General features: G+C 38.9%; 1 protein-coding gene across 5 annotated transcripts in view; it reads left to right on the top strand.

The window, feature by feature from the left end:
* The window catches only part of KDM4C (lysine demethylase 4C), a 360,744-nt gene that overhangs the window by 260,193 nt on the left and 72,569 nt on the right, over window positions 1-27,982 (top strand). The window lies entirely within an intron of this gene.

Below are 27,982 nucleotides of genomic sequence, written 5' to 3'. Positions count from 1 at the left end.
AAAAAATCGCCTCCACATGGTTTAGATATGGAATTTACTCAATTCTTTCTTTTTCTTATTTCCTTCTATCTTGTTTTCTCTACTAATATGATTGGTTGGCCATGGTCATAATTGAATCTCTGGAAGAGAAGCAAAATTGTGCAAAAATGGTAAAGCCAAAAAAAGGAAGTAGAGAGATATAAAACTTGTATGAAGATAGAATGTCTTTCTAAAACAATTTTGCAATAGAAAAAAATACGATAAAAATTATCAGGAAGAAGAATTAAGGACAGGAATTTGGAGAGGACAGTGTTTTTATGATGTGGTCACACGGAAGACAGCAGTATCATCAGGAAGCAGATCACCAGTCTTCAGATTAGACTATAAAATTTAAGGGAAGAACATTTTGAAATGCCAGCAAAAGGAATAAAGCAACATGAAATGCTGGGATTTGTTATATACTTAACTGTGAATGTCTATTACATGCATCTGTCACTTCTTGTAGATTAATTAAACATCTATGTAATTTATGTAAGTAAAACAACAAGGCAAGTTTGTGGATTGTAAGAAACTTGGAAAATTGCAGCAGACCAAAAATGCAACCATCAGGTTTAAACTTTCTTCCTTTTTGCAGAGGAAGTTCTCAGAAGTGCTGTAAGAACGTATAAATATTAAATTGTATGTATCAAAGCAAATGACATCTGTCTCGCTTGCTGTCATTGCCTAAAGAGCTTGGTGTTGTTTGTTGACCACACACCATCCTCACACTGGCATAGATGGTACCTCTGGTTTCTCTGTCTGCAGACATTCCCAGGATTTTACATACGAAACTTATTTCTGCAACCAGATAGAGGGAGAAATGACTTGTGGAATAGCCAAAGATGCCCCCAGGCATTCGATGACCTCCGATTTGTATTTGACAAGTGAACCAGGCACAGGCACAAGTGTTCTCGGAGTGAAGAACATTATTTTGAAAAGGAATTTACACTGCAATGATGACTGAGCTACAAGCCTTTCAGTATCTCGCTGAGGCCAACTATTCTGCTTAGAAGCCTCTATACACTTTAAAATTTGTACCTGAAGGCAAATAATAGTGAACTTGAAAACCAAAGATTATAGTTATGAAAGGTACATCAATTCTGAAAATAGAGTGGTTTCACTGTGGTATTCCAACTGAAAGGCTGAATCAAGGGGAAAAAAAATACATTCAGACTTCCTATTTCTTAAAGCAAGGCACTTGTTCTCTTGCTAACTGGCTTATGTTATCAGATGTATTGAATACTAAAAATAGAATTTTTAGAGAGAGAAATGGGGTCTGCCTCTCGTGCCGTAAGATCATTCTGAGTCCTATTTAGTTAATGGTACCGCAGTGTTAGAGAGCAGCTTCTCTTTCTTTTCTAGAGGAAATCGTGGTTGTATTTGACAGAGCCTCTGTTAATCCATTTCGAGAAATGCAAAGACATATTGATTATCTTTCATCACTTTAAAAGAAAAAAAAGTAGTGTTGTAAAGGCAATTAAAAAGAGCCATTATGTTGCACATTAACTCATGTACTGATTTATTCACGTCTTCAGTTATTTTTAAAGACAAAGAGGAATTCTAAGAAAGTAATAAACATTGACAGTGATGAACAAGTTTATTGTTTAAATGCATTTGAGGAAAAAATTTGCTTGTAATAGTGAACTACTGAAGGAGGAATAAGCGATATTACAAATGACATAATTGTGGTGTGGTGTGTGGAATCCTATTGTTTAATATGCCCAGTATAAAATTTATAGTATCATTAAGAACATTCTTCTGGATTTCAACATATGATGTCCCCAACTTTGTAAGATTTTTAAATAAGCATAGTGGTAAAAAAAAAAAAAAGAACATTAGTAGCTGTATAGTACTTAACTGTCAGAATGATTTGCTACAGGGACTAGATCCTATTGCAGGCTGTCAAATTTGTATATTGCTGTAATACCAAACCATAAAATCTTTTGAGTAAAATGGAAAATGTCAGATGGGCATGACTACAAATAATATACTTACTGAAGGCTGTAGATGTCTATAGGATAAAATGTGTAAATGCATGAAATGTTATCTTGTTACTACGGATTTTTCTTTATTTGCTGAAAGAACTATGAGGCGAAAGGAAATTGATTGGAGCCTTTAGATTTTTTAGTTTTGAGCTCATCTTTCGTGAGGACTAATTTTAAAACCATTTTTAAATAGATAAGTAGGACTTCAGATAGTTTATGGTTAAAGAGTATTATGAGAGCATAACCATGTTTTTTAGCTGGTGTTGCTGAATGGTCCATTTTTTCCTGGTCTTGTCTGTGTGAGTAGTGATTACTGACGGATTTTTAATTGAGTGAGTGAGCTGAGGTCGAGGGTCCAGAGATGGGATCACCCCTTTCACGCCAACTTTGACTGGGTCAGTACCAACAAAAACGCTTGCCAAACTGAAGCAGCTGCTAGATGGCTCTAAACAATCTGTGGGGTTTAGCTTGGTCGACAGTGATTGACAGCAGAGAGGTTCTAGTTTTTCAAAAGGTACAGTCATTGTTGTAAAACAGTTGGTTCATTATTATTTGTTTTTCTTATATTTTAGACCCTCAGAAGAGTCTTTTACAACTCAACAAAAAACATTATAAAATGCTTTATGTATAAAGTGAGAATCTTTTCGTACTTGTAATCAATTTAATGTAAGTTAGCATGGTGTGTTTTAGGCATTTTCCCACAATTTTAGTGATGTCATTTTGTAACAGGAGCTCAGAGATACAGGTAACTGCTCGGTTTAGATTTATTCATTTAAACATCAAAGGTTCTGTGCATTCATCTGTATTGCCCTTTGGCTCATGCTGTTCTGAGCCTCTGTTACAGTGAGACTGAGTGCGCAGGCCCCAGATTAAGACTGAGTCCTGCGTCGTCCACTTCGGCAACCTTGGCTGTGCAGCTTAACTTCTCTGAACCACGTCTGTGAACCGGGGTACCTGTGGGGATGACATGAGGAAGTGAAGGGCCTGGCATGTAGTTGCCTTCAGAGTTAGTCATTGCTCATGGCTAACGTTTGCAGAATGGTTGCTGCATAAATCTCTGCAGACTGCCTTCTGGCCAATCAGGAGCAGAGCAGATAGACATTTACATATTCATAGGTTCCTGGTGCTTCCTCATTTGTTTATTCATCCTTTTGTTGAATAAATACTTATTTAGAACTTGCCATGTGGTTAGGTGATAGATGTACTTATTTCTGCTTTTATAGCTATTACAGAATGATGGCAGTCACTGAAAATTAGGCAATTACAAAGCAGTATGAGAAGATCTATTGTGGTAAAAATCCAGAACCCAGTGAAGGACCTTACTCGATTTGGGGGAGGAGGGTTGGCGGTAGAGGGCTGTAGAAAAGCCTCCTGGAAGAAACAGTGCCTAACAGTGTCTCACCTGAGACCTGAGGGATGAGAAGAGTTTGCTGGAGGTCGGGTCAGCAGAAGGGTCAGGATGCTCAGTACCCTGGAAGTGGGAGAGAACGGTAAGGTCTAGGAAGTGAGATTTCAGCAGAGCTGGAGCACGAGGTATGAGGAGGAAGAAGTGTGTCTTGAGAAGAGGAAGCCTCTGATTTAGAACCGTGCTGTCGGGTCCAGTAGCCACCGGCCACCTATGGCTATTGAGCATTTGATATTGGTTGGTGTTATTGAAGAACTGAACTTTAAATTTTATTTAATTTCAATAAATTTTCAAAATAGAGCAGCATAAACACATAAAATACAACTATAGTTTTGGTAGGTTCACATTTTATGTTTCAGACACCCTTGAAAATTTAGTGTCCAAATTGGGATGTGCTGTAAGTATAAATACACAGTAGATTTTAAAAACTTAGTATAAAAAAAAGAATGTAAAATATCTCAATAATTTTATATTGGTTACGTGTCAAAATGTAGTATTTTGGGTTTGTTAAGATGTATTATTAACATTAATTTCACTTGTTTTTTATTGTGGTTATATATATTTAACATAGACTTAACCCTTTAATCATTTTAGGTGCTCAGTTCAGTGGTGTACAGTGGCATTAAGTTGTTATGCAATCCTTATGCTCCTCTGTCTCCAGAACTTTTTCATCTTTCCAAATGGAAGCTCTGTGCTCATTCAGCAGTAACTCCCCATTCTCCCCTTGTTCATCTGCTTTTTGATGTGGCTTCTAAAAAATCAAAAATTGCTTATGTGTCTTGCATTTTACTTGTACTGGACAGTGCTGTCTGAGAGGATTTTGTACTTTGCCCTGAACACACTGAAGAACCTTGAATGCCCATTAAGAAGTGGAAGAATGTGGTCAGATTTGTGTTTCAGAAGGGTATTCTGCTTCCGGTGAGGAGAGTGTATTGAAGAAAGCAGGACTGGAGGCAGGGAGTCATGTGGAAGATGATTTTGGCATGAACCCTGCAATGGAGATAAGTGCGCTGGTCAGAGGCAGGGTTGGCTTGGACTAGGTGTGGAGGAAGCTGGGGTTCTGGCATAAGCAGCTGGGAGGGCAGTCATGCCAAGTACAGGGCTCATCGGCACTGGAAGGGCAAGGGATTGAGGGGGAGGTACTTTTTGGGCAAACTTTATTTGAGGTCTTGTTGTCCAGGAGAGAGATGTGCCAGAATCCTACTTCTTGGGGGTCTGTACCTGTTTACCCGCTTGCTCCTAGGTTTTAGGGCTGGAGGCATGTGATGTTCAGTGACTGTTACTGGTCAGTAATACAGGGACAACTGCGTTTTGTATGAATGTGAATTAGGTTCCTGGTAATATTGTGTCTACCTCTCTACTCTTTCTGAAGTGTACTAGTCAGGTGGGACAGTGTCAGCCTTGGGAGTTTCATTTATGTTTTCTCTCAGAGCAAAAGAAATAAAAAACATTGAAAATGAAAACAGAAATTATAGAAATGAAATAGTTTGATTTGCAAAATGATGAGCAAGAAGGAAAGTCCAGGGTTCTCATGAAAGAGAAATGTGTCCTACAACGAGTGAAAACAGCCTACACAGGGGTGTTGTTGCCAAGGCGAATGGCCACACGTGAAAGGGGATTTGCAGTAAGAATCACGAGGGTTTGCACAGACTCATGAGGAGGTAGTTATTTTAAAATGGCTTTTAGTTTTAATTTCAGTTTAATTAAATTAATTATTTCAAAAAGACTTAAAAAATTGAAGTATAGTCGGCTTGCAACTTTGTGTTAATTTCTGCTGTACAGCATAGTGGTTCAGTTATATATATGTGTGTGTGTGTGTATGTATTCCTTTTCATATTCGTTTTCATTATAGGCTATTATAAGATATTGAATGTAGTTCACTGTGCTATACAGTAGGACCTGATTGTTTATCTATTTTATGTATAGTAGTTAGTATCTGCAAATCCTGAACTCCTAATTTATCTCTCCACCCCCTTTTCCCCTGGTTTGTTTTCTATGTCTGTCTGTTTTGTAAGAGTTCATTTGTGTCGTTTTTTTTTAGATTCCACATGTAAGTGGTATCATACAGTATTTTTCTTTCTTTCTTTCTTTCTTTCTTCCTTTCTTCCTTCCTTCCTTCCTTTCTTTCTTTCTTTCTTTCTTTCTTTCTTTCTTTCTTTCTTTCTTTCTTTCTTTCTTTCTTTCTTTCTTTCTTTCTTTCTTTCTTTCTTTCTTTCTTTCTCTTTTCTTTCTTTCTTTCTCTTTTCTTTTTTCTTTCTTTTCTTTTCTTTCTCTTTCTGGCTTACTTCATTTAGTGTGATGATCTCCAGGTCCATCCATGTTGCTATAGCAGGTTAATTTTAGTTAAAAATTATCTTTTCACTTAGTTTTTGAGAGAAAACTGCTTTTAAGATAAATTCTTAAATTGTGTGTTTTTTCTTTTCAGAATATAAAACATATTCCATCTTTCTTCAGAAACAAAATATTTTATACTTTAAATAAATGGAAAAATAGTTAAATTGACCACTTTTCATTATAAAATTAGTGCTTAAGGTTAATTAAAACTTCCAAGTTTTTTTTCTTAGAGCCATCTGTTGCTCATAATTGATTTTTTAAAAATTCATCAATTTTAAACACTTATTTCTTTGGACAAAGCAAAAAAAAATATTGTGAAATCTTTTCGCTAAATAACATTTATTTTTCAGTGAAAAGAATCATGACATCCTGGCAAAGGTATAATTTTAACAGACTAATGAGCTTTCTGACCAGAGCTGACTGAGCCTCGTCTGATTTTTACAATGATGAATTGACTGTGTCAAAATTTGCAATCTAGTCTGGTGAAATATTTTACTATGAAAGTTTAATTCTCATTTTTTATTTATGAAAGCACTGGTAGTGTCACAGCAGCTTATAATATGCTGGCCATTTGGTATGATTTATTTCAATGAGTGTTTCTTGTTGATGTGTTTAGTGATTGTTGACCCATATTTAATTCTAAAAACTCTAAGTGGTGTGAAGTGTAATAAGTCAGTCACTGTAGTTTTAAAAAACTAGAAAAAGCACGTCGTGATCCCCAGGTCTGCTCAGTGGTCTTTTCCTAGCTTCAGTGCTGTCACAGCTCTGTATTTGACAGCTGTTGATTTGAGGGCACTGAATGAGTAACAGCTTTCTTTACAATCGTGGGGATCTACTTAGGATAATTTCTACCACAAAACATATACTTGAAACTGTAATCAAGTCATCTTTCATTACATAATTTGCAGATTCCAGCGTGTCATTTAAAGGTTTTGAGGAAAATTGTGGGATAAAGAGCATTTCTTTCATTCATTTATCAATCTTTTATGCAGTAAATACTTAGGGAGCTGATCCTAGTGTTTGGTGCTTGGTGACAGCTGGCTGGCATCCCTGGGTCATCCCTCCTGTGAGGTTTACCTCCTGGAAGGATTTAGACATTGATCTTCCAAGGACATCATTAGTTCTTCTGGTAGTTTTGGAAGGCAGAAGGTAAGGACTGGATTAAAGCATTCTTCTAAGGCATTTCTTCACAAAGAGATGTATTAAGCATTTCTGTTGCCTAATATCAGGATATTTATCTAGTGTAGATAGTGTCTGACAGATACGCAAAAATATCAGAGGAGAACATTTTTTTTCAGATATTATGAAATTAGTTTGAAATCATTTTAGAAATAATAAAAAAAATTTTTTAAAAGTTAAGTAGTGGCAAGTTAACATAAAATTTCAAATTATTCATAGCTCACAACAAAGTGAATTATCTTATGAATAATGAAACATTCATAATAATAAACTGTTCTTCATGATACGTACTGTTTTAAATACCACAATATTTTTTTTAATGAATTGAGGTATTATGTTGTTGTTAGTTTTAAAGTACACAGTAAAAAGCATAAACTCAGTGTACTACAGAAATTTTCTTTAAAATATATCTAGGAAGAAGCCATCTAGAGGCAATTATCCTTTGATATTATCCCTTTTGTATGTTTTTCAAGACAATTCATAAATACTTTTCAAATAATAATGCAACATTACAGAAGATTTTAGTTGGCAGGGCAATGCAGAAGTAAGGGTAGGGGATCAGGGACCCAAATCTTTTTAGAAAGAACAAATAAATTTAAATACTTTTAACTCCTAGATACTATTTCTCCAAAAATCCTTTTTTATAATTAGAAAATGAAGAAGCCAGCAATGTGAAAAATCACTCTTTTTCCTGGCAGGCCCAGCAGCTAATATATGTGCATTTTCAGGCTTCTCATTTTGACAGGGGCAATCACCATTTAATTTCAAAATTCCATTTATCTTAGTGATAGCCTTAGAGCTATTGAGTCTCCCTTTGCTGTTCTTGACAGTATTACTGTTTCTGTGCCCTTTGCCACATGCTGATTTGGGGGGCCCTGCCCTGCAGCCACGGCACCTAACACACCACATTGTACGTTCTGCATAGATAAGACATGACAGCCTTTTAACCTCAGCTCGCTGTGCGCGCAGAGGGTGACAGCCCACCTACACTGGGGAAGGCAAACAAGCAAGCCTGATGTGTTCATCTTAATCACATTCTATCTCTCCCAGAGACGTTCCGAGAAAATGACAGGCCGAGCTGAGAGTTCAGGTTATCAGCCTGAGACACACAAGGCGCAGGGCATCTCCATAGCAGATAAGGCCGAACCGTACTGTTGAACTTTGACTTGTTTATTTAATGCTCAAATTTTAATATATAAATCATATAAGGCTCTTGGTTCTTATTTTTAAATTTTATTTTCAGAGACCTGTAGTTTTAGTTATAAAAGCAACATGCTTGTTGTCAATTTTGTTTTTTAATACTGAAGTGTATAAAATACAAACTGAAATCATCTCTACCTTCATACCATTCCACAGAAGTCATCACGTTTAGCATAGGAAGTAATGATTCCTGACTTTTTTCTATGGAGAAAACTGCTTGGAAAGATATAGTGCTTTATTATATTGTGTTATAATTAAGAGAGTGTTTCAGTCGCATACTATATACGTATGATAATCAGACACATATACATAAGTCTGTTTTATAAGATTATCAACCTCCTCTTAAGGGTAGTCAGGTTTTTCCTTTCCTTTGGTCTTCCTATCAACCTACCAACATTCATGATATTTCACACACCTTTGTTTATTTCACTGGCTCAGAAATTTTTCAGGCTGCATTTTTAAAGTTTCTTTTAAGTTTAAGTAGAACTTAATCACTTGAATTGCATAAAGGTAGGTCTGACTGGACCTCTGCTGTACCATTTGGTGCAAGTGTAAAAGCATTTGAATGTGATAAAAAAGCATCCGAGTGCTGGGGTCTAACAACCTGGGTTTGCATGTCAGCTCTGCCACCTCCCAGTTATTTGAGAATATGTCATCCTCCTTGGAAGTCTGTCCTTCATTTTCACGACAGCTGTTCTTGGTATTCCTTCTTTCTCTTTGGTCTCTTGGTCTCAGGTTTCTTTGCTGACTCCTCTTCCTCTGTCTCCTGAATGTTACGTTCCCCCAGTTTCTATCTGAAACTCTTTTCTCACTCTTTACATTTTCAGTAAGAGTTTGTAAAATTGGAATCACAATAATAGTACCTTCTATTGTTGTTGTGAGTGTCAAATAAGGTAGGGCATCTAGAGTACTTCACCCAGTACCTGGCCATGGTTAGTGCTCAATGTATGTTCCTTCTTACTGGTTTTTTGGTGTTGTTTCTGTTTTAAAAATCATACTTTCTTTTTTCTTCCCATTTTATTGAGATATAATTGACACACAGTGCTGTATACTTTTGGGGGGGAGGTAATTAGATTTTCATTCTTTTTTTTTAAAGGAAGTACTGGGGATTGAACCCAGGACTTTATGCTTACTAGGTGAGCACTCTACCACTAAGCTATACTCTCCCCGCTCCTTCTTATTGTTTTTTTATTATGAGTATATTACCTTAGTAATACCATTACAGTAACAACATTATATGAAAATAAAATAGCAATATTTATGTAGTTTATAAATTTATGAATAAATGTCATTAACTTTGCTTTTAAGTTTACTTTTATCACTTGAAACAGATTTTCTCATACATAAAATATTATAAATAATTAAGTACTAGTAAAGTTCATGCTTATTTAATTAAAAAAAACTCTTGATTTTTAAATAATTACAGATTAACAAGAAATTGTGAAGATAGTATAAAGACTCTTGTGTGCCCTTCACCCAGTTTCCCTATTGGTAACATCTTACATAACTTATAGTACAATAGCAAAAACAGACATACACTATGTGCATTTAGTTCTATGCAATTTTGTCACATTTATAGCTGTCATTTTATTACAAGGAAATGTAGTTCTGCGGAAATGGTTAAAAGGGAGGTAAAGCAAAATTAATAGCAATGTGTTGTGGTTTATAGCATATGTAAAAGTAAGAAGAACTCTTGATACTTGACATAAAACAACTCTATTAAAATTGTGCAAAAATTTGATCTTATACTTCATCAGAGGACAGAATGCTTGATGACATTATCCATTGGATAAAGCAAGTGAAACAATGTGATGCCACCACACGTCGTCCATGGAAAGTTAAAATCAGTAAAAACTGGCAATACTGAGCAGTGATGCTCATGTGTAGCAACTGGAACCCCCCCCCCCTTCCCTGCTGGTGGGAATGCAAAATGGTACAGCCCTGTTGGGAAACAGTCTGGCAGTTTCTTATTAAATTGAACATACAATTTACCGTACCATCCAGCAATCCCACTCCTAGGAGTCTATTTAAGGAATGAAAATTTGTGTTCATACAAAATCTGTAAGTAATAGTTACGGTGGCTTTGTTCATAATCAGCAAAATCTGGAAACAACCCAGTGAGAATGAATTAATAAACCATGGTACATCCATACAATGTATTACTTCTCAGCATCATGAAGGAACAAACTACTGATACCATTAACATGAGTGGCTTAAATGCATTATGCTACGTGAAACAAGCCTGACTCAAAAGGCTCAACACTGTGCAGTTCCATTCACGTTGCACTCTGGAGAAAAATTAACCTTTAAGGACCAGAAACGAGATTAGTGCCAGGGACTGTGCTGGGTGGACAGGTTAATTGCAGAGGGCACGAGGGAATGTTTTGTGCTGGTGGAATTGTTGTGTATCTTTTTTTTTTCTTTTTTTTTCAAATTTAGTGGAGGTACTGGGGATTGAACTCAGGACCTCATGTGTGCTAAGCACTCACTACCACTGAGCTATGCCCAGCCCCTGAATTGTTGTAGATCTTGATTGTGCTGGTATTTGCATGACTATTCTTTCATCAAAATATATGGAAGTGCACACATTAAAGGGTGACTTTTATTCTATGTTTATTACATTGCAATTAAAACATTAAGTATAAAACCATATTTTAAATGTTAGTAGATTAACTGTGGAAACAAATGATGGCTCAGTAGTACAGGGAAAGGGGAAATGTGGTGAAGAAAGATGGGAGGAGAGGAAGTGAAGGAAAGAATGTGGATGACATAGAAAGGAGAATGTTCTGGGAAGTGAGAACTTGAGTCCATGACTTGCCTGCATCCTCCTGTGGACGTCCACATCTTCCACTCGGAAGGCTTTTCACATAGATCTCCCTCCATTCAGAAAGTTCTGACATTAGGTAGCTATTTCCATAGCTGAAATCTTTCTGCCAAAAGCGTTCCCAAGAAAGGGTTTAATTTTAGTTTCTTCTGCTTCATCATAATAATCATTATCTCATTGAAGATTAAATGAGATATTTGTTGCGTTAGCACAATGGCTGGCACTGAATAAGTTTCAATACTTAACTGTCATGAAGTGATGATGTCAACTTTTATTAAATAGATGAGAAATCAGAGGTATAAAGTGGTTATGTTTTGTAGATAATAATTGAAGAACCATGATAAACCTGGCCTCCTGACCTAAATCCCGTGCTCTTTGCTACTAAATTATATTCACCTTTGAGTCAGGAAGCTTTCTGATCTTCTCAAAGGCTGAAAGCAAACACTATTGTGCAGAAGTTAGTCGTTTCCAGTATTTTCTATGAAAACCATTGTCTCAATTCAGATATACAATCTGGTTTTTATATTGTTTTGCTTTCCATTTCAGAGGAATTAAATGTGTGCAGTACTATAAAATGATGTCTGGGTTATTTAAGTCCTTGGCAGAAATAGGTTGCAAGAGAATGGAGGAAGTATTCTTAAGTTAAGCTTAAAAATACTCTCACACAGCCTTGCAGGACCTGTCAGCCTTCAGTTCACTCTTGCCTGTTGTCAGATCTTTTGGAAAGCTTTGACAAACAGTTGGTATGCCAGAGACAGCTAAAAGCCTCAGAGAGGTGCATAGAGACACATAAATCTATCATCTAAATAAACTCCACTAGTGGCAGGTGTTCTTAGAACTCTAACTCACGGTGATGTGGGCACATGGGTTTTGTTAACCAGAAACAGCATTTTAACACTGACAGCTTCTAAAAAGACAGCTCGAGACAGGAATTTGCTATCTGCAGAACTGCAAACTAATCTTGCCTTCAAATGAAAAGATTGTAGTGCAGCTCACTTTATAGAGCAGAAAAAGATGTCATTGTTGGGTTTATTTCCTAACATCTGAATCTTTTAAGTGCATAAGCAATTTTTATATCAACCATTCTTGAGACTTGACCAGAATGAAAAATTTGGTTATGGAAAGTTATGTACAATTAAGGTTTGACTACTTTATTTTTATGCTTGTGAGTGAGTCTTGGAAACATCTACAATATTGCCTTTGTAGGACAACTCAGGTTCCTTTGAAGCATGCGACAGGCTGTGTTAAATTCAACGTTAACATTTCACCTATCCACCCTTTGCAATTTTAATTATTTGAGAGTAACCCTAAAAGGCAAGACCATTGTAGATAGTAGTTTTGCCAAGCCTTCTGTTGCTGCTGTATAAGGTCTTAATGAGTGAGCCTAGCTGACCATCCAGCATCCACATGTAGACACAGGCTTGTTGCCTCCGTATGTCAGAACACATGTTTTACATGAGAAGGTGTGTGCACTATGGCTTCTCACAAGTTTAGGGGGTTACAGTGGTCTTAGGACACCTGACAAAGTCTTCTACCATGTGTGGTGAATGGGTGATTTCCATCCTTGAGAATGATGGTCTCCTTCCTTTGTATTTATGAGGTAGTGAACAGACTGCCCTTTTCTTGAGCAAAAGAAGGAATGTGAAACAATTTTCTCCTCAAATAGACCCAGCTGTGATGGATGAGCATGATATGGACCGAGCAGACCATCAGCTGAACAATTCTGCATTCAGGTATCTTGTCACTGCCCCCAAAACAGATCCCAGAGCTTAATACCTCTCTGCATGTAGTAAATTAGTTATAATTCTTTCTCTGTTAGGCTGACTTTTTTTTTTAAATATGCTTTAAAAAAAGGTTCACCTGGCCTATTTAGTCCATTTGACCTTACATATCAGGAAGGATAAGCTAGCTGGTGAGGAAAAAAGGAGAAAACCTTTCTCTTAGGTATTTTATTTAGTCATTTTGAAAGAGTTTTATTTGGGAGATAAATCTTGGGTGCAATTATTTGTCTTGTTAGCGCTCTTCAACTAAGTCAACCCTCACTTGTCCCCACTCATGGAGAAGTGCAGTAGCGACACAGCTTGCGGGGTTGGGCTCCCTTGTGTCATGTGTGTGCCTTGCACTGGGCTCTGTGCCGGCGCCATCCTGTGCATCACCCTCGTGGTCCCAGCAGTTCTGTGTGCATTTGGTATTTCAGTCTCCCCTCCGCCAGGCCCTGTTGTAATGAAACGACAGTAACAACAACAATAACAACAATGGCCCAAAGTTCCTGTTTTCATCACATTTTATGCTAAGCATTATTTCAGCCCATTTTTACTGTAAAGTCTGATGATTTTAAGGAAACTGAGATATATGACTATTCCTTTAAGATACACCTATGGGAAATGGTTGAGCTGGGATTATAGTGATCTATATCATGCTAAAGCCCTTGCTGTTTGAACTAAAATTCATTAATGTCCGGCACATTGGACTTTTGAAATTTACAATACATTGAATTTTTAGGGTAAACTAGGAATCCAGACACAGAACAACACCAACAATAATAATGAAGGCTGACTGTGAAAACTGCAGTTTCAGTAGGAACTGGGAAGTTGCAATGACACTGCCCACAGCCTCCCCCGCCCCCCGAAATCTTGTTTAAGATGCGATTTCTCATCCTAGATGGGAGTAGCCGGCATCATCTTTAGGATGGGGACACAGTAGCCTGAGCTCCTCCTGCTTGAGTCAGTCCATGGGTTTTCCCTAAGATAAAATGTCACCTGTCATTTCCCCCTGGAACTTTAGGACTTCATGCTCAGTTATTTTCTGTTTGTTGCCCTGATGTGTGGATAAAGCTACTTCTTTTGACGAGTGTACATTCCCTATCCTGGGATTTCTCTTTCCTTTTATAATTGAGACCAACGAATATCCTATTACAGCCTCACAAATAGTGATTGGAATCAAGATCTTTCCAAGGTGTACTGAGTTAATGGTTTTGGTACATCCTGGGGTCACCTCCCATAGCATGGAGGCATTTTAATAGGACTCTCAGAGGTAGAGCTGTTAATCCTGCAGAACAGCACAGGCCAGAAGCTTGTTTCCTGGGGAATCCACTTTGTATCTCTCAGCCTGACTCCTGCCTTCCTGCAGCACATCAAAGCGACTGAACACATTTTGGGTTTTGATGCAGCTATTGCTCATTCATCAAAATTCTGTCTGGGTGATACATGTTTTTGAAAACAGATGTGGAAACTGAGCTGACAGATGTTGAGAATGGACCTGTTGTGGAAGCTCATGTTGTTACACATGCTGTAGGAAGACAGGTCGTTAGCATTCAGAGTGGAGCATCTCCAATCTTGTGAATTAAACATGCTGTTTGCATAGCTCTTAGATTAGTCTTAGATTTGCTTTGCTTTGGAGGTAATTAAAAGCTGTCCCCACTCCCCACCCCCTGCGCAAATGCTAAAAAAAAAGAAAGTAAATTTGAAATAGGGTAGCTTACTGTATTTTAGTGGTTAGCAAGATATACTAATGCTCTTGTGTTGAATATTCTTCATTTTGACTGCTCTGTGCCAGGCGTTGTCTAGGTCATCCTCCAATAACTCTTTGAGATTGATATCATTGTTCCCATTTTATATTTGATAGAACTGAGTCTAATTGGAGTTTGGTAGTTTGAGCTCATCTGGCCACTAAGCTGCAGAACTCCTTACTCTCACTGTGCTGCCTGTTGTGCTTCTAGAAGGTGATGTACAGCAAGTACAAAATGGGGAAACTGATGCTCTGTGACTCACAGGAACACCTTTAAACTGCATCATGACTTCTGAGCCTCCATCACAGTGTCCTGGACCCCAGCTGGATCAGAGTTCAGCTCATCCACACAACACAGCACATGGTCCACATTTTCAGCCAGACCAGTCACACTTGGGAGAAAAGCATCTATACTCAGTGCTTCTTTCTGTGTCTTGGTCACATGTCCGCCTGAGCCTTGGCAGGAAGCGTGTGACCACACTCTCACCTTGGGTTTCTCATGTTCCTTGGGTGGCAGATCCTTGGGCTCAGAGACCCCATGACTCTCCACATGTGTGTAACCTTCAGTACAGTTAAAGGGGAAAAATGTTCTTCAACATGTCTATTTAGTTCATGTCACTAATAATTCTTCATAAACCAAATTTTGATGAGAAAGAAATTTAAAAGAAATTATATGTACAGAATGTTCCAAATTATTATTATTTTTTAATAAACAGGAAAAAGACTCAAATACTGTATAGTGGTTGCCTGTGGATGGCAGGATATTGGGTGATTAAAAAAAACAATTTTTATATATACTGTTGTGTAACTTGGAGCTTTTCCACATGAAGCCTTATATTGCTTATAAAATCAAAGGGGAAAAAGTGAAGTATAAAATTAGAAAAAATGTTATTTTAATAACTTGGTCTTTCAGATGACTTTTCTGTCTAGTGACCCCAAGTAGCAGGGCTGTGGGACCAGCTTACTGCTGAGAGAATGTGCATGAGTTTCCTCCCTTTGACTTCAACACAAACATCCTGACTCATCTTTTCGTTCTCTCCATTTTTTTCAATTCTGGACACATTTTTGTGTTAGTAATGTTTATAATTCCATATTCATCTTCTCCTCAGTGGTTCCTTTCAACATGGAATGTTCCCTTCTGATGTCTTTGGTAGTAATTTTCAAGGAATCTTTGTTTTACTTGCCAGCTGAGGCCAAGGTCTGTATTTTAAATAATTTTCATCTGTCATTTAAAAAGTATGTCGCTTAATTAACTTGAATATAAATTGCCTTCACCCTTTTCTGGAAATTGCATATACAAAAAAGAACTTGCATTTAAAATGTACTGAAATAAGGGGGGTGAGGGTATAGCTCAAGTGGTAGATCACATGCTTACAATGCAGGAGGTTCTCAGTTCAATCACCAGTACCTCCTTGAAAAATAAATAAGTAAACTTAATTACCTCTCCCTCCAAAACAAAAACAAAAACAAAAAAAGTACTGAAATTTCTTTCTTTATTTAGTATGTTCTTAGGAGCCAGAAATCAGTCTATTCTCTTCTGTTGAAAGTAATTTCCATATGTGTTGGGGTTCCCCAAACCACTCCAGATTCGGTGATTCACTAGGAGAACCCACAAGACTCGGCATAGTTGTACTCACAGCTGTGGTCACAGTGAGGCGACACAGAGCAGACTCGGCAGAGGGATAAGGCACGTGGGGTGGAGCCTGGGGGAAGCCAGGGGCAAGCTTCCAGAGTTCTCTCTCAGTGGAGTCACACAGGAGGACTCCTTAACTCCCCCAGGAATGAGTTGTGATAACATGTGTAAAATGAGGCTTGTTAGAGAATCAGCGCCCAGAGTTTTACTGGGGACTGATCACGTAGGCACCCTCTGCCTAGCATGTGCCCAAATTCCAGACGCCCTGAAGGGAAGCAAGTGTTTAGCATGAACCATATTTGTTGTACTGTACAGTTTAGGTGCAGTCAGCTGTTCATTTCAGGGAATGGGGAGACTCTCCCCAAATTCAAGTTTCCAGACACCTGCCAGGGGCCAACGTTATCAGCAGGACATTCAAAGGATAGCAGTCTCAGCCCTGCTACGTTAACTCCTCTCTACACAACATGCAGCAGAAAGCTTTCTAGCTTTCTATACGCATTTACACCAAAGGCAAAAATGGGTTTGCTGGAGTGAAGAATGACCCCACCATGTGCATTAACCTTTGCAAGAGTGACTAGGCTTCTTCCCTCCAGCTCACTTTTCATCTCTGTAAAATGCTCTAGTCCTTTGCACTTGAGAATTCTGTGACCCTGTATTTTTTCTAATACTTTTTTTCCTAATATGTATATTTTCTAATATTTTTTTCCTTCTATTTTCTAACATGGCAGTGATTCTCAAACTGGGGTCCACATACCCTAGGGTTATTTGAAGACTGTCTTAGATGTACATTGCAGTGATAATTCTGAGAGGATTAATTCCCAGACCCTCGAATCTTGTGTGTACTCTTTCCTCGTACTGATGTGGAGGAGAGCAAGACTTCGAAGGAGCTGCTGGTCCTCCTTTCCCTCCACCCCCTTTGCTTTATAGAATAAGTGCATTACTGTCAGGTAGGTAAACAGAAGGACAGATTCTGAGAGCAGTGTTGAGAGGACAAAGCAAAGAGAGATTAGATGATAAATACTGAAGAGAACAGCATGTTATTTCGCTGAGGCCACAAATTTTTTGCAAAAGTTGTGACCTTACTACTAGCTGCACACGGAAATCCATGGTCTTCTACTCTTGGGCCATAGCTAGTCCACATCACTCCACGTCCCTTGCAGGTAGCAGCTCAGCCAAAAGTCTGGGAGGAAGAGTGATGGATCAGCACTAGGCTTGGCTCCTAAATACCCCCACCTACCTTCCTCCTTACTGTTTTCTGGAAAGGGGCTGATTCAGAGAGACCCCAGAACCTGAATGTTGATATGGCAGCACTTTTGTCCCTGAATGACTGTGGAGTAATGCTACCCACTTGGACTATTTTCCAGCCCAATACTCTTTTGTGAGCCAGAAATTAATTTCTCTTTTGTTTGAGCCATTCTATAGTTAGACCATATTTTACCCTCATACACTCATGATTACCTCTAAGAATTAGAATTCAGCAATGAGATGCTTGATATGGGGATGCATATTAATACATTTATTTTATTTTAAAAATGAATTCAGGCTTTTTTTCTGGTGGGAGTTAAATCAGTTGTGGCAGATTGGTTTGACAGTGAGGACCACCTTTGCCTGTTGGGTTATATACACGGCAGACATTTCACATAAATTTTGCTTGATTTGCAGTCCCAGTGTTTGACAAAAATATATTTAAAGTACATGTATAATTATATGTTGGAATTCTGTGCTTGAAAAGTATCCTTTACCTTTTCTTTCCAATCTTAAAATTAAAAAATAAAATTTATAATGGTTAACTTTAACATATGCAAGGAAAGATATAGTTCCCAAAACTCTTTTGGGGAATGGTAAGCAAAAACATTTGAAGACCTCTGGTATATAAAAGGACTGTTAGTAAGGAGTTTAAATGAGTCTTGGTTGACTTGATTAATAAACAGACAGTTAGTTATTTGTGTGTGCAAATAATCTAATGTTCAGGGCAAACCTAAAGCAAATGACAGAGACTAATGCTACAGCTTGAACAACTTGTACTGTTGTAAGTCTTCCAAATTACCCTCTTAAAATATTTGTATAGATCCCATCAGGCAGGTGAATGGAAAGGTTGAGTAAGTGATCTTCCTGTAAGAAAAGCGTACATGTAGGGGGATTACTTCACTTAGTCCTGCCAGTAAACCTGAAATTTTATTGTTCCTTCTCCTTTCCTGAATCTCTTTTATGTGCTGAGGAGACACATAGATTATGGGATGAACCTCGGGACCTGGGCCAAGTGTTTGTAGGAAAGAAATTGAAGAATAACTAGGTGACTAAAGTGCTAAGGGAAGGACTTAGTCTAACAGAATGCAATTTCCTAAATTTATGATTTGGCAAGCGTGTCACCCATAGGGTTTTTTTTTTTTTTTAATAACTTAAGGGAAACATTGCTACTGGTGCCCCATTCAGCATATCAAACATACTGCAAGTGAGGAACAGCAGAGTGCAGCCTGAGCATTTGTCCTCTGGTAGATCCGGTGTAAGACATCAGAGGCTCACATCCTCACAGGTGGCACTGCCCCATTGACTAAAAGTGTCTCCCGGAGTGTGTCCCTGGCATCCATCCACTCTGAAGATGTTGGCAGTTGTAAATGCCAGAATCATACCTGGCATTTCTGTTGAAAAACACTAAACACCCCATGGGTCCAGAGCCTGCAGGGGTGCTGGGGAAATCTGGGAAGTAGAATAGCTATTGAGCATGAGAAAGTATGAAGACAGACCTCTTCAAGTTGATGGAAGGAATCCTTTGAGTTTCCAGTGTCTTCAAAACAGGCATCTAAAGCCCTGGAGATAAGTTCAGAGGGGCAAACAATAGAAGGCAGATCAGGTGCTAGTAAGGAATGGCATGTGTTACCTCTGAAACTCAAGGGACAAGATGAACATTCTACATTTCTCATGCTTCTTTAGAAGTTGCACAAGAGCAGGAACGTGGAGAGATAATTGCTGGATAAGGGACTTTTAAAGAAGGTATTTGGATGAATAATGTTGAGACATCAAGTTCCCTCCACTTGGCCTGGTCTCCATCCCTGTGAACAGCATCATGGGGGCTCTGAGGATGGAGTTATCAAAGTAATCCTCCTGAGACCTCCTTCTGGAGACTCTGTCATTCCTCCTAGGCGGAGAGAGTGACCTCTTTATCTCTGTATCACCAGAATCTCATGTGGGGCCATAGTCTGTACTCAGGAAAGCTTTAAATGATGAGTGAATGGACCAGTTGTAAGATTTCCCTCCACCCTGGCCCACTAGAATGGCACAAAGGAAGGGACTTGGCCATTTGGACTTGTGTGTGCTTACCTGAGTTTCATTTTAGGCTCCCTAGCAGGTGACATTCAGGAGGAGAATCCAGTCAGACATTGCCACTGATACTGTTACTGAGGTAAGACACTAGGACCAGAGGCATCCTCCTTAGAGCGAGTCCACAAACCCTCACTGGATCTTCCAGAGTCTGGCAGAGGGGGTCCTCTCTGAAGGTGATGGTGGAAGGATAGTGCTTCTTGAGTAGCCGTTTGCAGAGGCGGAGCTCTGACTATCTCCTGCCCGGGGACCTGGGGCCCTCCAGCGGGCTGTCCTTTCACTGCGAGAGTCTGCTTGGTCCCTGTGGCCAGCATTGTCTTCTGACTTGATGCATCATCTCAAGACTACTGGGTGGTTGTACTTGGATCCGGAACTCGCTCTGCTTTAGAGCCGCTTACTTGAGGGCAGGAAGATCTACAGGGAATAAAAAATGAAACAGGCAATTTTGCCAAGCATTTGCAGTAGCAAAACAGAGAGCTGACAATAGGAACTCATGTCTGTTGTTCAACAGAATGAATGATCAAGATGATGTAAGCAATAAAAGGAAACTGTCAGATTTAGCAGAAATGATAAAATGGAGCACCAAACATTAAGGGCTCCTTTTATTTAATATTTATGCTCCTAGCCATTGTTAGGGTTCAGTCTCAAGCAGGGATGAGACCTGCAGCTCCCTCTTGTCTATTTTCATGAAAAAGTGTGCACAGTATTTAATTATTTATCAAGTGAGTAGAGTTTTCTCAGTTTAGCAGCCAGCATGTACTTAACAGTTCAGGAACACTTCCCCACATTCTGAGTCAGTGCTTTGTGCATGTGTGTGTGTATTTATGTGAAACACTTGCATGTATAAAATGTATTTAGTATGTGTGGTTGTATGCATTTGTGTATGTCAGGGGAAAGAGGAGTTGGTGATATTTACTCTGGCTCTGTCTCAGTTTAGGATCATCAGAAAGCCTGGATGAACATTTCTATGCAAAGGGCAGAACATCAGGAGGGATCCCGTCCTTCTGCTGTTGGCTATGAAACCTTAGGCAAGGAATTTAATCTCTAGGTGTCTAATATTATTTGCTATCTGTAAAATGAGGTAATCATATCTAACATCTTACAGACATAACGAACAAGTCATGAATTATTACAGGTAAAGTACCTGAGGCAAATGGAAGTTAAGCTCTTTGTGAGACAAGGTGGTAACCTTTAAAGTTGTGGACAGTTTGTATTCCTTCCATATCATGCCTTCTCCCACAGGGAAGGTAGGAGAGATCTCTCTACTGTATCTCTATGAGAATTTGGATCCAGGTCCTCAAGAGGTTTTTCATTTGGGAGAAAATTGAATGTGTAAAAGCATTATGTGAAGAGAAGACTAAAAAGCTATGGAGAATTACAGGAAGGATTCAGCTGGTAGCCCATGGTGTGCAGTAGGAAAGAGTTACTCAGATTACCACCTTTAGATCCTGTAATCAAGTGCCTGGAGAAGACAAGGCACTGAGGGACCAAGTATTTGCTGCCGTAGACTGTCTTAGCGAAGATAAGTTGTTGAATGGAGGTAGTTGGTTGCTTCTAACTGCTGGGGAACTTAGAGGAAAAAAATAACAAGCTTGGGGCTTTTAATTTAATGTGAGTGGTAATGACCTGTGTTGCGACTGACTGAAGCTCTGGGAGCCTTGCGTGGTGCCACCGTCTCTCTGTTCCCCTCTGTGAGAAGGTGTAGTTCAGATCAGAGTGTTCCCCCAGCCTGGGGCCCAGATTCAGGAAGACCTGCAGTAGTCACAGCCAACATTCAATGTGGGCAAGAAACAAACGGTTCGTGAGATTTTGGAGATTGTTGCTACTGGAGCATGAAAGATGGTTAATATAAAGTCTGCTACCATATGCTTTTGGAAAATGCCACATAGTGTCCTAAAATAGGGCCTGCTATGCTCATGGCTTGTTCTTTAAAAATTGTTCCAAGCATTGAGTTCTCATGCAGGTCTCCATGATCCTTTATAAAGAAACTACCAAAAATGATACCCAGGGCCACAACCCTTCCACTTATGAGCTGTGTGATCTCGATGAAGTTCCTGAACAGCTCTGTGCCTCAGCTTCTTCACCTGTAAAATGGGAATATTACTATTGCCTATCTCATGGGGTTTAGAGGAATAAGTTATATAAATGATGAATGGTATATGTATTACCCTCAAAGCAGTATCTGACATGTAGTGTAAATATTTGTTAAATTTATTTGTAGACATTCAATGGGTGCTTACCGTCTTCCACTGTGCAGTTACTTATAAGGCCTTATACATAAGGACTTATAAAATGAACAAGAACATATTGGTACCAGTGTTCTTAGGTCTAGAAAGAGAGAGATGTTAAAAAATGACAAACTGTGAAAAGGTGTAGTCCCATGAGGATGTCCATCAGGGAGACAAACCGAGTTTGAAGGGTCCAGAATGGATGCCTCTGAAGGAATGACATTTAAGAACTAACAGGCGAGTGGGTACAGCCAAGATGAAGGCAGGCGTGGGGGGTCTGGGTAGGGGAAGTTATGCAGGTTAAGGGAGTAGTGTATTCAAGGTCCCCGAGGCCCGGAAGAACCAGGCACATCAGAAAACAGAAAGAAGTCAGTGGGGCAGGAGCAGCGGAGGGGCCGGGCCGAGTAGCATGAGGACTGAGCTCTGGAGCTTTGTGGCAGAGGAACAGGGGTGTTGCCAGCCGGTGTCTCTGGCCCTGGGTGTGTGACCATGGGCAGGCTTACCTGCTTCAGACCTCAGTTTTCTCATTTCTGAGATTAAATGATCCTTTCTGTTTCAAAATTCCTGTTCTGAGATTTTTCTTACCTTTTCCTTACCAGGAAAAGGTAAGAAAAAAAAAAGAGCCAATGAGGCTGTGCCGAATGTTGTTTCTAATAAACTCTAATTGTTTAGAGAGAACTATGGGAAACAACCAAAAGGGGTTGTGGTGGGGAATAGACTCTTCGTGGTCCAGTGCTTAACCCAACTTTTACACTGCAGCACGCAGAGTCCTGATGGCTGACCCTCTGGCAGCTCTGGGTCCTTGGATGACATTTAATTTTGCTTGAGGATGGCATCATAGCGAAAGCTCCTGCTGGAGGCAGGGTGGTGAGAGTTGGGGTTGTGGTCCCACTTCCTCCTCTGTCGTAGGAGTGTGGGCTGTAATTTTTTTTCTATTTTATTTTTCTTCTCAGATTGCATGGTGAGATAATTTTAGCATTTATAGAAAATGGTGCTCCCCACTGGGCTTATATGCTAACCCCTCCTGAAGTGAATGGAGCATGCAGTGGAGGAACTTAGTTTTTTTCTTTCTCTTTTTTTAAAAAATTACTTTTCATTTTAAAAAGTTATTCACATCTAGTACGTTTGGACCTCACAGCAAGCAGAGAAGTTTTAGAAATTGGTAGATATTTCTGCATTTTAAAACTCCACTGGCCCTAGTTGTGAATTTCTGAGTTGGCGTCACAGGATTTTTGGTTGTGCATCCTCTTACATGTGTTGATTGCTGCAAAACTAGCATCAGAATAGTTGTTACTCTGTTGAGTAGCTGTGCCTCTGTCACAGAGGGGAATAGTCATCCATTGTCTGTGCTGTGTTTCTCAGTGGAATCCTCATAGAACAGTGAGGCTGGGGAGATGGGAAAATTGGGAGAATGTACTTAGGAGTAGGCTGCTCTGAGGGAGTTGCCCACCCTCCTTCTCAGCTCCAGTCCCTCCTTGTCCCAGCCGACCTTGGGAAGTAAATGCTGTGCTGGGCTCTGCCCTGTTCAGCCCTTGCTCCTGTCTGAGCTGCTGTCAGAGTGTCCTTCTCCGTGGATAACCCTGCAGCTGCCACCAGAAGACCCTGGAATCGTGGGCTGTAGGATCACCTGGCCCTGTGTTTCCATTGTGAGAACATGTGCAAGGATAATTCACACTTTTCTCTGAAGTTGATCTGTCTGAGAGCAGACTTTCCATCTACAGGGTCTCCTTCCTCCTCCCCCTCACAGCCAGTCTTCCCCTTCACTCACATCCGTCTCTGATCTTAATGTGGTACCCTGCTCTGTGTTGGAAGACCTCTGGCATGTTAAACAGAGGGATGATGCAAAACACTGGTCTTAGTAAAGTTGAAAAAAGGAATGAATGTAATGACTGTGTAACAGGTATTTATTTGCAACTCAGAGATAGCTCCTTTTCTTTACTTCTGACTAAATTAAAGGACTACCCAAAGGATGTCAGCTGATAGATAGTGATGAATGGTGACTGAGAAAGAGTTCAAAAGAACTGAGAAACATTGCTGCAACAAATCCTCCAGTCCTATCCACTTTTTAATGTGAATTTTTTTTTACAGAAAAATATAATTGAAATGACACTGAAACTTGTATCACTAGTAGTGTGTGATTTTACCCATATTTATATGAGCAAAAAAATCTGTCTTTTTATCTGGTGAAGAGATATATATCACATAAAAATTTACTTTTTTATTTTAATAATTACTAACATTGTAATATATATATGTAGGTTTGATCAGCTGTAGACTGAAAATAAATGTAATTATTCAAAGCAGAAGATTTTTTTTAACATAGAGCCTTGTCATAAGAAATTTTAAAAAATGAAATTTCAATTAATATGCATATTTTTTCTACATAGAATTATGGTGGAGTGGTTAACAAAAGAGTTTAGAACATAAAAGTATCTTGTCTCAGATAACATTCTGGAATAGAGATTATATAAAGTTTAAAGAGAGTAAGTAATGCTATACAATCTGTTAAAAAAAAGAGCCTTTTTTTTTTTAAATAGATGATGGAGGTATCAAATCACCATGAATCATGGTATTTAGAGATACTTGTTTTATTTCTAAATATCAATATGTAAAACACAGAATTGTAACTTTCACAATTATTTAAAGTTATGATGATAACTTTTATGTGCCTACTTAAAATTATGCAAGATTGTGTAGATTTTCAAGAATTATCTGCTTCTAGTTCCTGAAGGATTTAGGATGCTATGGTGAATTCCAAATCTGGCTTGGAAGTGTGTATTAAAAATATGAGTTTCTGTGCTCCTTTTCAGACCTTGTTCTAAGTGGGGGCGACAGGGCCTTATTTTTAACACAGTTCCATGATTCCCAGTGATGCTGGTGCAGCCAGTTCTATAGGACCAGTGTTTGGCTCCTGTGTCCACTTGCTTCTCCTTCCAGGCCGAAAGTTCCTGCCTTGTCCCCTGGGAGGGATCCATGAAGAAGGAAGTGACAGACTGCCATAGAAGCGGGGCAGTGGCAGAGGCTCAGGCTGGGAGGAACCACAAAGCCAGAAGTCCCCGGGTGTCAACCATGGAATGGGGACCTAGGACAAAGGCCATTCCACCCATTCACTTTTAGGGGAGGTTCACATTCTGTCTTTGAATCATCTTTGCCTAGCTCATCCAAAAATGTGCCGTTTTTTAGTTCTCTTTAAGGACTTTCAGTTCTTTGTTGTAGTTTTCTAGATTTATTAAGCAGGGTTAATATTGGCCCAAGGTCTACCTGGGATCAGTCAAAAGACATTGATTTAAAAACTCTCTGACTTGCAAAATTTGAGTCTATCAAAAAATCAGAAGCAGTCAGTGATTTCTAGCCATCCTTCTGGACCCTTCGATCATAAAACACTCCCTCAGGATATGAGATGTGGCTATTATTAGGCAGTGTGGAATAGCCTGACGGGTTTGACTTAATGGGCTAAATTCACTACACATTGCTAGAGGTGCATTGTCTTTCTCTGTTCTTTCTTTTATGTGAGAAATTTGTTGCCGTTTCCTGTGTCTCAACAAGATAAATGAACTAATTTAAAATATTTTCCACGCCTCATCTGTCCACTCCACAAGCTGTCAATGAGCTTGGATTGGGAGCCTGCGTGCCAGCAGGCCGCAGCCTCAGCCAGGAGTACTGTTAGTGTCAAAAAAGAATGTCGTTTCCATAGCAGCTTGGAACGCCTTTGCAAGTGCGCTTTCACATTCCTGCAGGATTAGGTAAGAAAGTCAATACTTGGTCGAGCTTTCTTAAGCCCATTTGCTTGACTTAAATGAAGTCATTACTTTTTTTCTTTTAATTGAAGAAGTAGGAGAAATATTTCAAGATTTGATGAAGGGAAAACAATTTGACATGCATTAAAAACCAAAACAGGAAGAAGAAAAATATTGGAGTTATTAAAATTTTAGATTATAAAAATTAAAATTGGAAAAAGTTACAATTTTTCTTCAAAATACTGTTTCTGATTTTACCGATTATTTAAAATATCTTGTGGGTTGAATAATTAAAAGTCATGGACTCGTCACAAGTGTATTATTTTTTACAGTCACTGGAATTCATCGTATATTCCTCTGTAGCATGTTTAAAGGAAAAACCATCTGCAGAGCATCATAGCGGCTCTTGAAGGTGTTTTCATCCTCTTTTGCGTCAGGATTGAGTTCTTCACAGTATTGACTGAGTGGTATTTGTGGAGGAGGCAGAGTGAAAGAAGTGATAAGTTGGAAAGAATTTTTACTGTTTCTGAGATAGTACAGACGGGTGCCTTTTGGATTTTCGGAACTTTTTTCTGCTAAATAATACATTTTAATGAGTCTTTGGGGGAAGTCATAACTTTGCTACGCTGCTTATCTCTGCTGCCCGCTCATATGACACAATACTCTGGTGAGGTATAATATTAAAATCATCTCTAGCTAAAAGTGGATTTTGGCTTTTAGCCTAACCCTGAGCAAATAACCTTTCCAGTCCAAGTTAAATGTTCCCATAAGCTCCTTAAAACCAAATTTTCCTTGTTAAAAAAAGTTACTTAATATAATTCCCAGAGGGTAGGGTATGGAAGCTATTTAAATTAGACTTAAGAAAAAAAATCCTTCCCATGTTTGCTGGCTTAGTCTTCCTTTTGCTAATATTTGACAGTTACTTCTTTGCTAGGTTGGGAGTGAGAGGTCAGAATTCTCACAGGGGAGTTGGATGGTCCATCAGATGGGTGCGTGTCCTTCGCTTGACCTGTGGCTTAAAGCAGAATCCAGCTGCGAGCCCCCTGTTGCCAGTACGTGTGCACTGAGGAATCACTGCAGAAACTCTCTCAGGCACCGTCTTTGTTCTTGATTGTGACCCTGTTATTGTCCAGAATTCTAAACCTCCAGCTCCCTTGTAACACAAGGCCAGACTTTCTCTGGTTTCCCCAGTAGGTCAGCCCCAAGGTAGATGAAAATTTGATAAATGCACTTATAACCTCTTTGGAGTTTTCTGTAGGAACTTGACAAGTAGATTCTTTCTACTAAATATTTTAACACATAGCCTTTAAAATGACATTTACCTCTTCTAGGACCATTTTTGACAGTGGCATGTAGTAGTTTTATTTTTATTTTATTTGAAAACATCATTTTGGGTTTTATAGAAAAAATAAAATATTTATCTCCACAGCTTGTTATCAGCAGGAAGGCTAGGCATTCGTGGATGGATGGAAGAGTTTATTGGTGGGAAGATTCAAGAAGCTATTTTGTGATAAAGGATTTCTTTGCATTTTCCCTCTAGTCAAGTAAATTGCTTTTGGGTTCTTGCTAAGGAAAAATAATCCCTCTGGTGCTGCTTTTAATTTGATCAGGTTTAAAATGTTTTCAGAAGGGTTAAACTTTCTTTGCATTAATGTCTGGTGTGGTCAAATGAAAGATGGCTTTGGAAAGGGCTAGTTTTTTGTTTTGTTTTTGTTTTTTTTTTTGTGATGGTCTGTTCAACCTTGCCACAGGATGTTCTGTACAGGGGACCAGTCAAAACAATATCACCATTTTCAATTGACTTTGAGATGTGTCGTGTGTCTCCTTTCCCCCAACAGATATAGGTTCCTAAGCATTTTTTTCTTTGACTCATGTTGTAAGAGTTTATGTTTTCTATGACATATATCTAGTGTGCCTGACTATCACTTCCAAGAAATAGACACATACCACAGTATTAACCCACTGTCATGATTTCTCATCTATGGCTACTGGTAACTACACTTCACCTGCAAGGGGAAGAGTTAACTGTATATCCTGTTCTTGTTCATTAGGTAAAAGTTTGCAAGACAAAATATAATCCTGGTAGGGCATAGAAGCATTTTTATGAGCAGGTGGGTCAAGTTGTGAAAAGACCATTATAAAGCCTAAAACCCTGGGGAAAAAAGCTAAAACCTCCACTGCTTGGGGACTCTGTCTTTAATCTGGTCCTCTGCTGAGTTCATGAATATTTCAAGTGAGCCTGAAGAGGTGGCTCTTCCTTCCCTGGGAACTCACAGGCGATTCAGTGGGGACATTAATTTTGTTGCTTTCGTAGGAATGGCTTTAACCCAATGTTAGTCCAAAGTGAAGGTCAGAATTCACTTAAGAGAAATAGGGAAACCCTATGTGACATTATGTCAAACTTCATACAAGGCTAGTAATAGAATAAAATAATTTTTCCACACCACTATTACAGATGTTGTTGAGTTTTGTTTGTTTTCCTAAAAAACTTAAAATTGTTTAAAGAAAGAGTTTTCCCTCTGGAAGAAAGCAGAAACACATACTCCCTATACTTTAAGAAGGGTCTGTGAGTCCAGATATCTGGTTTCTTATATTTTGATGAGTGCTAGATACA

This window comes from Camelus bactrianus, chromosome 4, assembly GCF_048773025.1.
Source record: "Camelus bactrianus isolate YW-2024 breed Bactrian camel chromosome 4, ASM4877302v1, whole genome shotgun sequence".
Lineage (NCBI taxonomy): Eukaryota > Metazoa > Chordata > Mammalia > Artiodactyla > Camelidae > Camelus > Camelus bactrianus.
The sequence above is the reverse complement of the archived record's forward strand: the minus strand, read 5'-3'. Positions and strand labels throughout refer to the sequence as shown.